The 13,969-nt window shown below is 53.5% G+C and overlaps 1 protein-coding gene across 1 annotated transcript in view; it reads left to right on the forward strand.

Moving 5' to 3' along the window:
- The window catches only part of SYNPO (synaptopodin), a 53,941-nt gene continuing 39,972 nt past the window's right edge, over positions 1-13,969 (forward strand). Inside the window, exon 1 of the mRNA XM_045079575.1 lies at positions 1-85. The gene's annotated coding sequence lies outside the window, so the exon portion shown is untranslated. The remainder of the gene's footprint in view (positions 86-13,969) is intronic.

A 13,969-nucleotide genomic window follows, 5' to 3' on the forward strand; every position in this document is an offset into this window, starting at 1 on the left:
GAGCGAAGAGGCAGGCGGGCAGTCGTGGCCGGAGGCCCCGGGCACAGCTAGTGCCTGCGCGAGTGGGTGCAGCTTCTGGCTCCAGGTGAGGGGGAGACTGTGGGAGAGGAGATCAGGGGTCTTCCAGGGAAAAGGGCCCTCTGGGGTCCCCGGGATGGCCAGTGGAGGAGCGGGGGCCGAGGTGGGCCCTTCTTGTGGGCGCCTGTGGGGCCGGGGCCCTGGCAGGGCCCGGCTGTCTGGGACGGAAATGCCCGCTCTGCTGCTAACTGAAACCACATGTGTCTCCCAGGCAGCGGGACAGAGACGCCGCCAAGCCTGGGGCTGGGGACTGGGGGCGGGGGGGGGGGGGAGGCAGACTGGCCCCGCTGTGTGCCCAGGGTGGGCGGTGGGGTAGGAAGGGTTGGGGTCATTTGCATCTGTACAAATGAGGGCATGGCAAGAAATGTGTGTGAATGTCTGAGTTCTGTGTTTGTGTGCCTGTTGCATGGCTGAGTATGTGTGTGCGAGCATGTCTGTAGGTCAGTGCGGCCCTGTTCACAGGGCCAGACTGGCCTCCCTCTTGGCCTGCTGTGGCCAGAGTCCTGGGCAGACTCCTACCTATCTCCCAGCACCGGGGAGCCTGCTCGCTGCCCCCTGGAGGGGTCCCCTGGGGTGAGGAGACCCTCCAGCTGAGTTGGTGCTGGTCCTTCTGGGGGGGGGGGCGGGACACCCCGTGACTGCCATCTTCCTTCTTTTCTTTTCCTCCTACCCAGTTTGGCCTTCCTCACACCTGCAAACCTCTGCCTGTTTGCCAGAGACAAAGACTGAGGCACAGAGCAAGGGGCTGATAACGGCCTCTTTGCCCACGTCTGTGGTCCTCTTTTCCAGAGGGCTCCGTTCCAGCCACGTGGCATCCTCCCTGTAGCCAAGGAAGGTGAGGAAAGCCAGTCCAAGAGAGGGGACAGCTTTCCAGCAGCATCAGGGAGAGAGTAGTGGAGGCTGGCAGCTCCAGAAGGGGTCAGAGGAAAAAAAACAGGACAAGGGCCAGGCCTCGGGGAAGAGGCTGGGGGCTGCCCTCAGATGCTGTGCAAACAAGGGCACTGGGGGCACCAGGGACCTGAGTCCTGGATCCTCTCTCCCTAAAGAGTGAGGCTTGCTGGAAGCAGGGCTCCAGATTCTGGTGGTGGCCCCGCACAACCTTGCTGTGGAGGCTAGACAGGTCTCCTCCCTTCCTTGGGCCTCAGTTTCCCTGTCCTTACAATGGCGGATTTGTGCCAAGACAGTATTTCCCCAAGTGTGGAATGTGGATAGTGCCACGTGGACCGCTAATTTTGGTTTTCACAAGGCTTGTGTGTTATTTCGCACCTACACAAGGGAAAAATACATAAAAACATATTAGATGAAAGTATGAACTACTCAGGTGAACGAAGACAGGGGAAGGTTCCTGGGGTCCTGTTCATTTTGGCAACAGCTCTCTTGGTGCTTCTCTCATTTTAAATCCCCAGAAGAATGTTTGGTCAGGGTGTCTAGGACCCAGTGTGATCTGTTTATAAACGATTCTTTGGCCCCCACAAACTAGCAGTTTTATAATTCTGTGATAAGAGTGAAAAGCCCAATTGTCACATACTCTGTGTGTGTGTGTGTGTGTGTGTGTGTGTGTGTGTGAAGGGACAGGGGATGGAACGCCAGACCTGGGAAAAAGATCAGCCCATCCCAAGGTCAGGGCTGGGTGCCCAAGGTCAAAGGCGGAGAGTTTGGGAAAGAGATTGTTCCCTGACTGACATTTTCAAGGGCTTTATCTGGCCTCAGCCTTGCTTTGAATCATAGGGTTGGGCGGGTAGGCGAGGGGCCACCCTGGCTTTAGCCTTCCTGCTATTCAGCCTTGACACCCTAGTTACTTAGCTGTGTTTTATGTGCCAATCCAGGACTGCCCTGGAAGGGGGGAGGTGCCCTGGGAGGATGCAGGGCACATGGGGAGCCTGTGGGTGGACCCCCTGATCACTTCTCCAGGCTGGGGTGCTTAGAGCTAGTGCCAGTAAGGATGTGCCCCTGCATATCCCCTCCTTTCTATGTGGCTGGCTGATGCTCTCACTGTTACTCATGGCAAAGACTATCTGTCCATGGAGCTTCATTGGTGATGGGTCTCAGCAGTAACTCTAGGCAAGCACGACCCTGCCTGGCTGCAGGAGGCACAGCTTCTGAGACTGTCCTTTCTGGTCTCTCCTGCAACAGGCAGAGGGCCCCACAGATCGGCTCCAGGATGTGGACAGCATCTGTGGGTGGGGATGGATTCAGGAGCCCTTCTTGGGGAGACAGCAGGTGCAGAGGAAGGAGCCCAGGGCAAGTTCCTTGCACTCCCAGGGCCCCAGTATCCACACCAGCCTCCGGAGACGTTGCTCCCAGCAAGGCTGCAGTCGTTCCCTAGCTCTGCCTGAGGATGGGGCGACCTCCATCTACTTCTAGGGGGTTCTTGTTTCTCTGGAAGGTTGGGGGGTTTAGGGCTGGGCTCCCTGGAGCAGGGGTGGGCCACATGGAGTTGTCCGCATTCCTTTGTACCAGGTTCGCTTGGGGCCTGGACCAGCTGTTTCAAATCCTGGACAAGCAGCCGGCCAGGGTCAGGGGCACAGACCTTGCTTTCAGAACTTATCACATTTCCCAGGCGGCCTTCAGTGGCCTTGTGGGTCCTGCAGAACTACCAACAGCTACACCCAAGGCCAAGGACAAACAGAAGCCTACTTTATGAGGCACTGGGCAGCTTTCTGTGCATCGTTATAGAGAGATCTGCCTGGCTAGGGAGCGGGAGGTGGGGCCTGCTGCGTTGGGAGCAATGGGCTTTCAACAACACTTCCTAAAGTAACATTGCCATTTAGAAGACGAAACTGTTCATGCGACCAGCGTCCACTCAGACACGTAACCCTTGCCAAGCCACAGGGAGACCCTGAGCACTCCATTTCCTTAGACTTCACCTTGATTTCTGGGGGCAGAGTTTGTGTGACAGCAAGGCTCCTTCCCGGCAGAGTCGCACCCAGGTCAACCGGTGATGACACAACTTCAGGCAGAGGGAAAAGCGTGCATTTGCTGTGCGGTTAGGAGAAAAGAGAAGGAAGAAAAGCAGTCAGGGGGGCCTGTGCTCTGCTCCTGCTGCGGCCGAGGGACCTGGCGGGTCGCTGCTCCTTTCTCAGCTCTGCTTTCCTGATCTGTGAAATGGGTTGTCAGGAACCTGAGCTGATGATGCAGAAGCCAGGGTCAGGCCCATCAGTGACTCGGCTGACGCAAGAGGGCGTCACCACCACCTCACGAAGGGAAGAACGGACTGCGAGCGATTCCCCTGGGGGGAGAGGAGAGTACTCACTCTTTCAGAGCCTCGGACTCCAGACCCAGCTCTGTCTGTACCCACTCTGTAACTTCAAGCAGCCTCCTGACCTCTCTGAGTCTCAGTTTCCTCATCTGTAAAATTGGGGCAGTGACAGCACCTGCCTGGCCAGATGTCTGTGGGGGTTCAGTGAGCCAACCCAGCAGGTAGTAAGGGCTCAGCGACCACCGCCCTGGCTGAGTCCGACCTGGAGCCCTGGGGCTGGGTCCTGGCTGGTCTCAGGGGCCCTTGCCCCTCAGAATGCCCCCAAACAGTCCCTCTGGTCCCGGGCCGGGGCCACAGCCTTTACAGGTAGTATAGTGGGTGGCCGGAAGCTTGGGGAGGCCCGAGGATGGCTTCTGCTTGGGGACTGGCCTTGGATCTAGCCACAGACACTACCAAAAACCCCTCCTGGGGAAACGCTGTGCCCCATCCGGGGCAGTGGCAGGGCTAGCCGTGCTCTTCCGTAGCATGGCCAGCAGGATCATGGGGTGCCCTCCTCCAGGAGGGAACAGGAAGACTGAGAACCCCTTCAGAGAGGGAAGGGGCCTGTGTGGGGTTGTAGCAGCAAAGCAGGGGCTAGAAAACCTTGTGAGGAGGGAGAGGGGAGTGCCCTGTACCTACCCTGCCAGGGCCTCCCTCCAGCTCTGCTCCCTGGAAGCAGGAACGGGCTAAAGGGAACCGGAAAGGAGAGAGAGAAAGCTGGAGCTTGGAGCACTGGGGTTGTTTGGTCTGGCGGAGCCACCTCCTAGGCCACTCCCAGCAGCATTGCACACGGTCTCCCCAGCCGCCCCACACACGTGCACACACATATGCAAAGACAGACACACACACAGCTGCACACAGGCGTACAGACCAGGCGTGCACAGAGAGACACACGGAGACTCACCCCTGCATACAGTCACTTGGAGAGACATGCACACATGCACACGAGACAGATCCACGTACACACGCACACACGTGGTGCAGCAGCTCTGAGCTGGAGGGCAGGTGCTGAGATAGAGAGTTTCTGGAACCCCTGGCTCAGCCCTTCGTGGCAGCCGCAATAACACATACCGTGTACTTACTGGTGAGCTCGAAGCCCTTTACTTATATGAACTGGTTTCAATCCTCACAGCAGCCCATTGAGGTGGGGGCACTGTAATTAGTCCTGGTTTGCCTATGGGAAAACAGATGCGAGAGGCAAACTAATTCAGACAACGTCGCGCAGTTTTTCCACCGACCCCCACAAAGCAGACCCCCAGCACATGGGGCCCGTTGGCTGAGTGCTCCCCCCACTGTCTCTGGGAGGTGCTAGGCTGTGGCTCTGGGCCAGGCACCGTGTTCAATACTTTTGCCCCCTCTGCCCTCGCCATGTGAAGCAGCAAGCAGAGGTGGCCCGTTTTCTCAGGCCCAGGGAAGGGAAGGGCCCTGCCCTTGGTCACAGAGAGTGGAAGGTGTGGGGCTGGATGACTTGGTGTGAGCTGAGCAGAGGCTTCAGGGGCCAGGAGAAGCGGGGGTTCAGGGAGGGCAGGACACTGCATCTGCAGAAGTCAGACTCAGCACCTCCGGCCTCCTCCTTCCGCATCGTCTGTCACAGCTCCCTTTCTGCCACCTGCCCCGACCCCTGAGACTGTCGCCCTATTGCCCTAGATCTATACGTTCGGGGCCCCCACACCTCCCGGTTGTTCAGCCAGCCAGCCATTACCTCGATAAGCGTGTTCTGAGTTTCCTTAATAACAGTTTTGGATAACTGTTGACAAAACATGTTTCCCTTCCATTGTTTTATTTTATCCTGTATGTGCATGTATGTGCTGGCGGCTGGGGGGTGGGGTGGGTTGTTGGTGGTGATTATTATTTTCTTTTAACTTGACTCCACCACTCACAGAGAAACCTTTCCACGGATGGTCAAACTTGCCAAAATACAGATCAGAATCCGCCACTGGGCTCGCCATGGCCCAGCGCAGGTCCACGCTACGGGCGATGTGGCATGAAAGTAGCAGTTGTAGAGTGAGGTCTTTGTGATCCATGGGGACAATGTGACGCAGTAGAGATACGGCTATGGAAAGAAAGGGAAAAAAGGCTAATGTGTTTGGCCGCGTTGGTGATGATGGAATGCCCGAAGTGAAGGTGGTGATGGTCTGTACCGGTTTGGTTTTCCTGGAATACTGGGTCCGTTCACTTCTGAGAATCTGATAGACTGGGCTGACGGTAGAGGAAGGTGAACGGGATGGGAAGGGCTCAGAAAACTCGTTCCTGGTGGAGTGTTTGACGGGACTGAGGTTTAGCTTGAAGGAAGGTTAGAAAAGAGGGCTGAAGTTGTTCCATCATGCTCAGACGATGGGATTATGATCCGTGGGGTGGGGTGAAAGGGGCTGCCGGAAGAGAGATTTCACCTCAACAGAAAAGGGGCGCTCGGGATGGAATGAATGAACTTCCCCTAGGGAAAGCAAGGCCCCTGACCCTGGAGGTGAACAAGCTGAGGCTGAGGGCCCTGAAGGAAAGGGAATCCAAGAATCAGATGGGGGCTTTAGCTCTTTCCAGTCCCAATATTTGGCCACTGTGCACCAGTGTCTCGTGACTTTGGCTCCTCCCACAGGGGATACTGAAGCTGAGGGGTCCCCAGAGGGGGTTGGGTATATTCCCGCATCCAGCTGTGTCCATGCCACACAGCCCCCAACCTCCCCGAACCACTGCCCTCTGGGATCAAGGCACAGAATCTTGGATAAGGAAGACCCACAGACTTACCAGAGTTGAAGGAACTCTTGGCAAGCATCTCTTCCAGCCTCCTCACTCTGGGGAGGGGTAAACCGAGGCAAGAGAGGAGAAAGAGCTTGCCTGAGGTCGGTGGCTCCTAGAAGATGGCAGATCATAACTCTGGCTTGTACGCGGGTCTCCAGACCCAGGTACCTGCTTCCCTGCCTTGCCAGGCCACTGATGGACTGACAGTCTGATTCCCCGTGTCAGAGAAAATTTCCAGGTGGAACCAATCCATCCCTTTTCCACACCCCACAGTGTCTCTTGTTTGAGATCTGCACAGCAGGCATTGCGGGAGCCCCTACTGGGTGCCAGGCCTGTGGCCCTGGGGACGATAGCTGCCACATTAGAGCAGAAGCGGTGCTCTTTCTTCTATCGTTTACAGAGCGCCCCTCACAATCTGTGATTACCTGGCTTATTTAATTGTCTCCTCGTGTATCATTTGTCTTCCCTATCCTCCCGGCTCTCAACATTTCCACGTCCAGGGGAGTGACTTGTCTTGGCTGTGCTCACCACTCACAGAGCAGCCCTGGCTTCCAGCACGTGCTCCAAAATTGCTGGCTTGCTGAATGAATGAGCGAGTGAATGAATGAATGAACAAACGGTGAGCAAAACTGACAACTTTTGTGGAAGCCCTTGTGATAGCCCGGCTGCCTCAGGCCATCTGTCGACACTGGACTGCTTGTAGGCAAAACCATGTCTGTTTTACCTTCATTTTCCCCCATAGTGTCCTGCAAGACTCTGGCCCCCAGAGGCACCTGTAAGTCTATTATATTTAGTGGGGTTGAATGAAAATTTGGGAAAGGGAAGGATATGATGGAGCGAGGCAGCGTCAGAGTTGGGAGTCATCTTCAAAGATCATCTCACAGTGCCTCCCCCACCCACATTCAATTTTCTGGCCATTTCTAGAGCAGCCTGCCAAGGAGTTTCCCAGCTTCTGCTTGGTCACCGCCAGTGACAGGGAGTTCGGCATCTAATGAGGCATGATAATCCAAGGAAGTCACTTAGCCAAGTGCCAGATGGTCCCCTGATTGCTGATTTTTAATGGATTCCTTGTCCGCGCCAGGACGCTAAATCCACACCAAAGTCACAAGAGGTAATTACGATTATTATCCTCATTTGACAGATAAGGAAACCGAGGCACAGTTATATACCTTGCTCAAGGCCTCCCAGCTGGTAAGTGTCAGAGTACAGGATAGGACTCAAAGCCCAGGACCATGGCATTGGAGAGTATGTCCTCCTGACCTCTATGCCAGCACTGTTTATTGAAATAATGCAAGTACTTATGTAACTGTAAATTTTCTAGCAGCCACGCTACCCAAGTAAAAAGCAACAGGTGGGGAAAAAAGAACTCAGGGGATTTATTTTAATAATACACATTTATTGAAGTCCACGATAGCATCATTTCATCATGTAATAAATCCTTAGAAAGTTATCAGTGAGACATTTTACATTCTTCCTTGGGTACACAAAACCTTTGCGGTATCCTTCCTTGACAGTACAACTCAGGGTAAACTCACCACATCCCAAGGGCTCGGTAACGCAGGCGGCGCATGGCCACGGGATCGGAGAGCATAGCTCCATACCAGACTGTCTGTCAAGGGCCTGATGCGGTACGTCCTAGTGCATAGGACGAATCCAGTACATACTGACCAGGATATTTTTACTACTGATTTTCATTTTACTACTGCTTTCATTTTCAGTGGTCCAGGGCAAAGCTGGGCTGAGGCCCCAAGCCCTTGGCATAAGCCGAATATCTCTATTCTTAATCTGAGTCTTCCAAATCGGCAGCTTGCTGTCTCCCAGGCTAAGCCAAACTTCATGGATCCTTGGCTTGTGGGTTGAGAAGAGCTGGCCTCATCCTCTCTAGGAGGGGAGGGAGAGGCCTGGCTGAGGCCTGTTCATCTCCCAGCTGGCCAGCTGAGTAACACATGAAGTGAGGCCTCCTCGGGGTCTATAGGCTTGTGCCCATCTGCTCTGGAGCGTGGAGGGGTGTCCAAGAGCACATCTGGAAAGGAGAGGGCCAAGACCCTCCTTTCGTGGTCCCTGGAGGCAGCATCTCCTACACATTTTAGGCAGACTGGGCCTTGAAATAGAACAAACAAGCAAGACTCCCCACTACTGCCCCCTTCTCTTTCCTAGTTCCTGGACAGCTGCTGAGTGCTTGCCAAGAGGCAGGCAATGTGAGCCAGCAGTTCCCAACCTTGTCTGCATGTTGGAATCACCCAGGAAATTTCCAAATACATGGGTGCCCCCATCCTACCTCCCTAGGCTGTAACTGAGTTGGCTCGGGGGATGGCCGAGGCTTTGGTGTGTGTAAAAAGTCCTCCGGGGATTCGAACATGCAGACAGGTTTGGAAACCGCTGTGCTGACCCTTAGGGGTACAAGCTTATTTAGCCTGACAGTCGCAATGCTGTCGGTGTGGTTATTGTTCCCACTTTGCAGATGGAAAAAATGGAGGCTGGCAGAGTTCCGATGGAGAACTGGCCCAAGGTCAGCCAGCCAGGAAACAGGCAGAGCAGGGATTCACTAGTCATGGTTGTAAGCAGTGGTGGACTGATAAATGTTGACAACTGGCTCTCCAGGGGGAAAAAAAAAGCCTGATCTGTAGCATCTGCCTGTCTCTATGGTGTGACAACTCGCCCCGCAGCCATTTTCGAATTATCAAAGTTATGTCGCCAAGTGCAGACTAGGGAGGAAATTACAGGTCGGCTGTTGGGTCGGTATGGCCTGCTTCAGTGCAGGACTAGGCCACGCTGCGTGGGAAGAGTCGGATGGAAAGGGAGGTAGCTACGGTTAGTCATTTCCTGAGGTTTTAGTCACAGAACTCTTTCTCAACTGAAATTTTTGAGAACCCCAATACATACATAAAAAGAAGTATGTTATTAGCAGAAGCTTATTTTATTTTATTTTCTGCTTATTTTAAGCCGAAGCTTAAATCTTAATATAATGGGTTTGTTGAACCAGGGAGAGTTGCCGGGCGGGGTGAGGGGTATTTACGAGTGAGGACAGTAGGTGGCGCTCTACTCAGAGCCTGGAGCCTTGTACTCCATGCCCACCCACCTCAGACCCTCACTGTCCATGTGGCCTTGGGCAAGTCCCTATCCCTGGGGCCTCTGTTCTCTTGCATTTCCAGGACACTGGACTGCACACAGGACGCCCCAGGGTGTGGTTTTCCAGGCCGGCCTTGACCCTGCGGCATCCCCCTCCTGACCCCAGCCAGCCTTGGCCCTGTATTTATAGCCATGACTTCAGTCCCTCTGGTTCTGCCCAAGCTGGTTCCCTGGCCCACATATTTATAAACCCAGCAGGGCAGAAATAGATGTGACGTGCATGGGATTTGGCTGATTTTGTGAGCAGGCTGGATTTGAGGCATCCATTTGGAACGGGTTTGAGTCCTCCAGCATCCTGGGTGCTGGGACCCATGGGCAATCTGCAGCAGGAGAGCCACTTGGAGCCCCCAAGCTCAGCCCTGCAACTGTGTGGTTGGAGGGGGTCACCGAGGCCCCGGAGTGGAGGGATGCGGCCCAGGTCACACAGGGCGTGGCAGGAGGCAGAATGAGGGGTTCTTTTCACTGACCCTCAGAGAGCCCCCCAGTGGCCAGCTCAGGTCCCAGGCAGCCTCAAGTCCTGGCTAGTGGTTTTTCTGCTCTGGGACCACGGGCAGACTCATCTTCCTGGCCTCCATTACCCTCCTCGGTTAAATGGGGATAATAGTAGGTACCTGCCTCATAAAGTTATTGGGGGGAATAAATAAGATCATAATTGATATAATGTATGAATTCAGTGCCCAGTACATAGTCAATACGCAATAAATGGTAGCTTTTGTTCTGATTATGTCCGCAGTCACCCCCGAACAGAAATAATAATGATTCCAATAGTTGCATCTTATCAAGTACTTACACACATTACCTGATTAAATCCTCACAACACTGTGACATCAATATTGTTATCCTCAAGTTCGTGTTTTACATGGAGGAGACACTCTCAACTTAATGAACTTGGAAAAGAATGTTTTCAAAGAGATAATGCTAATACGCGAAGTCATATTTTTATATCCAGGATTATAAAAATACTCAATCCTAAACGGTAGGTTTGTTCGTAGTGGAAGATGAAATGAACAATTGCATAATCAAAATATTAGCATAAGAAATAAATCTCCCAGAGGTTTGCAAGGCTTCTGTTCCCGAGTTTGCCACCTAATGTTGATTTTATGTATTTATAATTGCATATGAGAATTTAACATAATTGTGAACTTGAAATACATATGCCATAAAAACACAGAATGGCATCTGTCAAGGGTTTTCATATTAATATCACTGTTTTCTCTGCCCTCCTAATACAGAGCAGTCCCTGCTTCCCTTTCCTGCTTAATTATTTTTCCATTGTACTTATCACCATCTGACATGCTTTCTTATTTACTTGTTACCCATCCACCCCAACTAACATGTGAGCGTCCCGTGGGCAGAGCTTTTCTCTTTTCTGTTCACTGTGTATCACCAGTGCTTAAAATAGCCAGTGGTACATAGCTGGCATTCGTGAGTACGTGTTGAATGAATGAAGGAACAAATGAATGACTGAGTCGCCATTCTAGCAAAAAAAAAAACAACTGAAATCCGGTGAGATGATGTGACTGGTGCTGTTACCCAGCTATAGGAAGGCTGAACTGAGGTCTGGCTGACACTCATCCCTCCTGGGACCACCCAGCGTGCCCAGCTTGGGGGGCTCTTCCCAGCCCCTTCTTCCTTCTCACCAAGGGATGGTTTCCTGATGCCTCCAGAGCTCCCCACCTTCACATGATACCCCCTCCCCATCGCCACTGGCTCCTTCCGTCCCAGGAGGTAGACGGGAACGGAGGAATGGAGAGAAGTAGGGAGGCAGGAGGAGAGGTCAGAGCAGGCTGTGCAGTGAGGGCAGTGATGGCTGGAGGCTGAGGAAGGAAGAAAGGAAGGCAGGACTGGTCCATCTGTCCTGCAGCACTGAAGGGAAGGGTCAGTAATGTGTGGTCACGCTTGCATATCCTTCTAGAACTGACTTCACTCACCAGAAAATGCAGGCACAGGGCCAGTTCAGGGAGGATTCGGGGATAGTTTCGATCTTGGCAGCTCCTACCCCCACCAACCATTCTGCCCAAGGCCTTTTTCAGCTGGGGAAACTGAGGCCCACTGTAAGGAAGTGACTCTTCTGAGAACATACAGCAGGGTAATCGTGAATGCTGGGCTTTCTCATGCTCACCTATTCCAGAGGTTTGGGGTGCTTGGGATTTCCCCTCTGGACCCCCCGACCTTGGTTCCCATCACTTCATTGGGAGAGAAATGCTAAGGCAGGAACGTACTCTCAGCTCAGATTCTTGAGGACAATAGAAGCTCTCTTTTCAGTGACAGGAGGAACTCGGCTCCAGACAGGCTGGACACTATCCCCCCCACCCACTCCTGATGCTGAGGGGCTGTCAGGCAAGGGTGGGGTGAGCAGAGGTACCCTTAGCCATCTGGATGAGTTCTGACCGACTCCTTTCCCCATGGGAACTCCATTTTTGCCCCTAGGCTATGCACACAGTTAATGCCTCAGTCACCCTGCCCTCATTACTCTACTTGATAAATATTTATTGAGTGATTACTATGTGCCAGGCAATCTACCACGTGTTGGAAATAATCTCCTCCCTCTCTCCCTTCCAACTTTCCCTCCTCCTATCCTTCCTTCCCATTCATTCATTCATTCATTCAGTAACAATCATACTACTGAGGCAGTATAGTCTTATGGATAAGAGTGCTATTTGGAGCTAGACCATCAGGATATGAACCCTGACTCAGCCACTTACTAGTTGAGTGACAACTTCCTCATCTGCAAAATGGGATAATAATAGTACCTTCCTTATAGGGTTGTGATGAAGATAGGATGGGTTACTGCACACTGAGTGTCTGGAACAGCACCTGACATAGTAAACACTTCATAAACATCAGCTATTATCATTGTTTTTGTTATTATGTGCCTGGCGCTGAGCCAGGCGTTGAGGCGTTCCTCTGGCAGGAATCCCTGCGCCAGCCCTGGTTTCAGGCTCCCACCTTTTCCTCCCAGCCCAACCCCCCAAGAACTGGGCCTTGCAGCGGCTCCCCACATCCCATCGGGCTGCCCCTGCATCACCTCTCGAGCCAGCAGGAACGAGCGTCCAGGCAGCGGAAGCCTGGGGATTTTGTCTTCCAGCCTTACCTCCTGCAGCCCTGCCACACATGGCCTAGCCTCAGCCTATCCAGGCCATCACATTTCTCCAGATTCCTCCCCAAACGGTCCTGCCTTTTTGCCTTCACTGGGCCTTGGTGGATGGAGTACCTTCCATCCATCAGAATGCTGAGCACTTCCTGTCAAGGTCCTTCAAATCCAACTGAAACGTCACCCCCAGGAAGCCCCCCTTCCTTGCCTTCAGCCAAGAATCATGAGATCTGCCTTTGAATCTGCATTTCCCTTTGTTGGCAACTGGGGTTTTTTGGTTTTGTTTTGTTTGTTTTCTTTTATTCTGTGGGAAACAAGGAGCCATGGAGTGTCCTTGAGCAAGTGAGCACATTTCAAGGCTGCACTTTAGAAGAATGGAGTAGACCCAGGAGAGGGTGGAGACAGGAAGACTGCAGGTGGGGAGGCCAGGTACGAAGACTTCCGGGGCAAAAGGGCCTTCAGAGGAAAGAGGGTCTCGTCTTTCTGGACTGCTTCCCCCCTCCTACCTAGTTCCGTCTCTGCACTGTGGAATCAGAGCCTGTGATTTTCCCCCGACATGACTCACCAAGTCAGTGGGAGACTCAAAACTGGGACCCCATGCCCTGACCCTGCAATGTACCCACTTAAGCCCAACCCTCACCATTCCTCACTCCCTCCACCTTCCCCTGCAGCAGGCTGTGGGCACTGTGGATGGGGAACCTGGGGAGGCCAGACTGTGCTAACATTCTCCCCCAGTGCCCAGCTGCTGAGCTGCACACAACGGTGCTCCCTCATTTCCTGCGGAGGAAAGGAATGAGCCTGTGTTTTTTTCAATAAATCCCTGCATCAACCCTTTGAAGTCGGCCCTACTTTAACCCATTTTGCAGCTGGGGAAGCTGAAGCTCGAATACATGAAGAGACTTGCCCAGGGTCAGGCAGCCACTGAATAGTAGAGTCAGAATTGGAACCCAGATCTGATTCCAAAGCCAGTGCCCTTTCCCTCCCATCACAAAGTAAACAGCAGAAAGAGCATGAGGCTGCCAAGGCCATCTTCCCTGGGCCTACCCTCGGGAGATCTGGGCAGGCCCTCAGACTTCCTGGACAGGGACTGTAGAGCATCTGACCATCAGCTCAGCCGGGTACCCTGTTTGGGCTCCCTAAGGTCAGGGGAGGGAGCAGGGAAAGCTCCCTCAGGGTGGAGCTGGGCTTAGCTGGAGGCAGGTGCCTGGGCGCCTGGGTCCTAGTGCCGGCCTGGCATCTGACTTGCTGGACAACCTGGGGGAGATCTCCGTGGCTCTGGGCTGAGAGTTGACCTCCCTGATAAGAGGACAGCAGATTTGTGCCTTCTGTGTCACCCCTGCCTGCTGAGGCTCCATGCCCTTGGAGCCTGTGGTCATGGAGGGATGTGGGTCTGAGGGAGCCAAAATTAGAAGACCCCTCCCCACCCGTTTCTGCTGAGACTGGAGCAGGCTCTCTCCTGTCCACCTTGGAGATGTTCCCACACAGGCAGGCCCTCTGTGGGGGGTCCTGGAGTTAGTCTGCAGTCACTGAGAGCAGAGGATAAGAGCACAGAGCCCAGCATCTGGACACATGTCCCGCTCTACCACTCAACCATGGTGTGCTTCTGGATTTGGAATTTATCTCTGCTTGCCTCAGTTTCCTCATCTGTTTACAGCACCTGCACACCTGCCATTCAGGAGTGTTGGGTGCAAGGT

The sequence above is a fragment of the Mustela putorius genome, unplaced genomic scaffold (genome assembly GCF_011764305.1).
Source record: "Mustela putorius furo isolate JIRA1106 unplaced genomic scaffold, ASM1176430v1.1 tig00000407_pilon_pilon_pilon, whole genome shotgun sequence".
NCBI classification, from domain to species: Eukaryota; Metazoa; Chordata; class Mammalia; order Carnivora; family Mustelidae; genus Mustela; species Mustela putorius.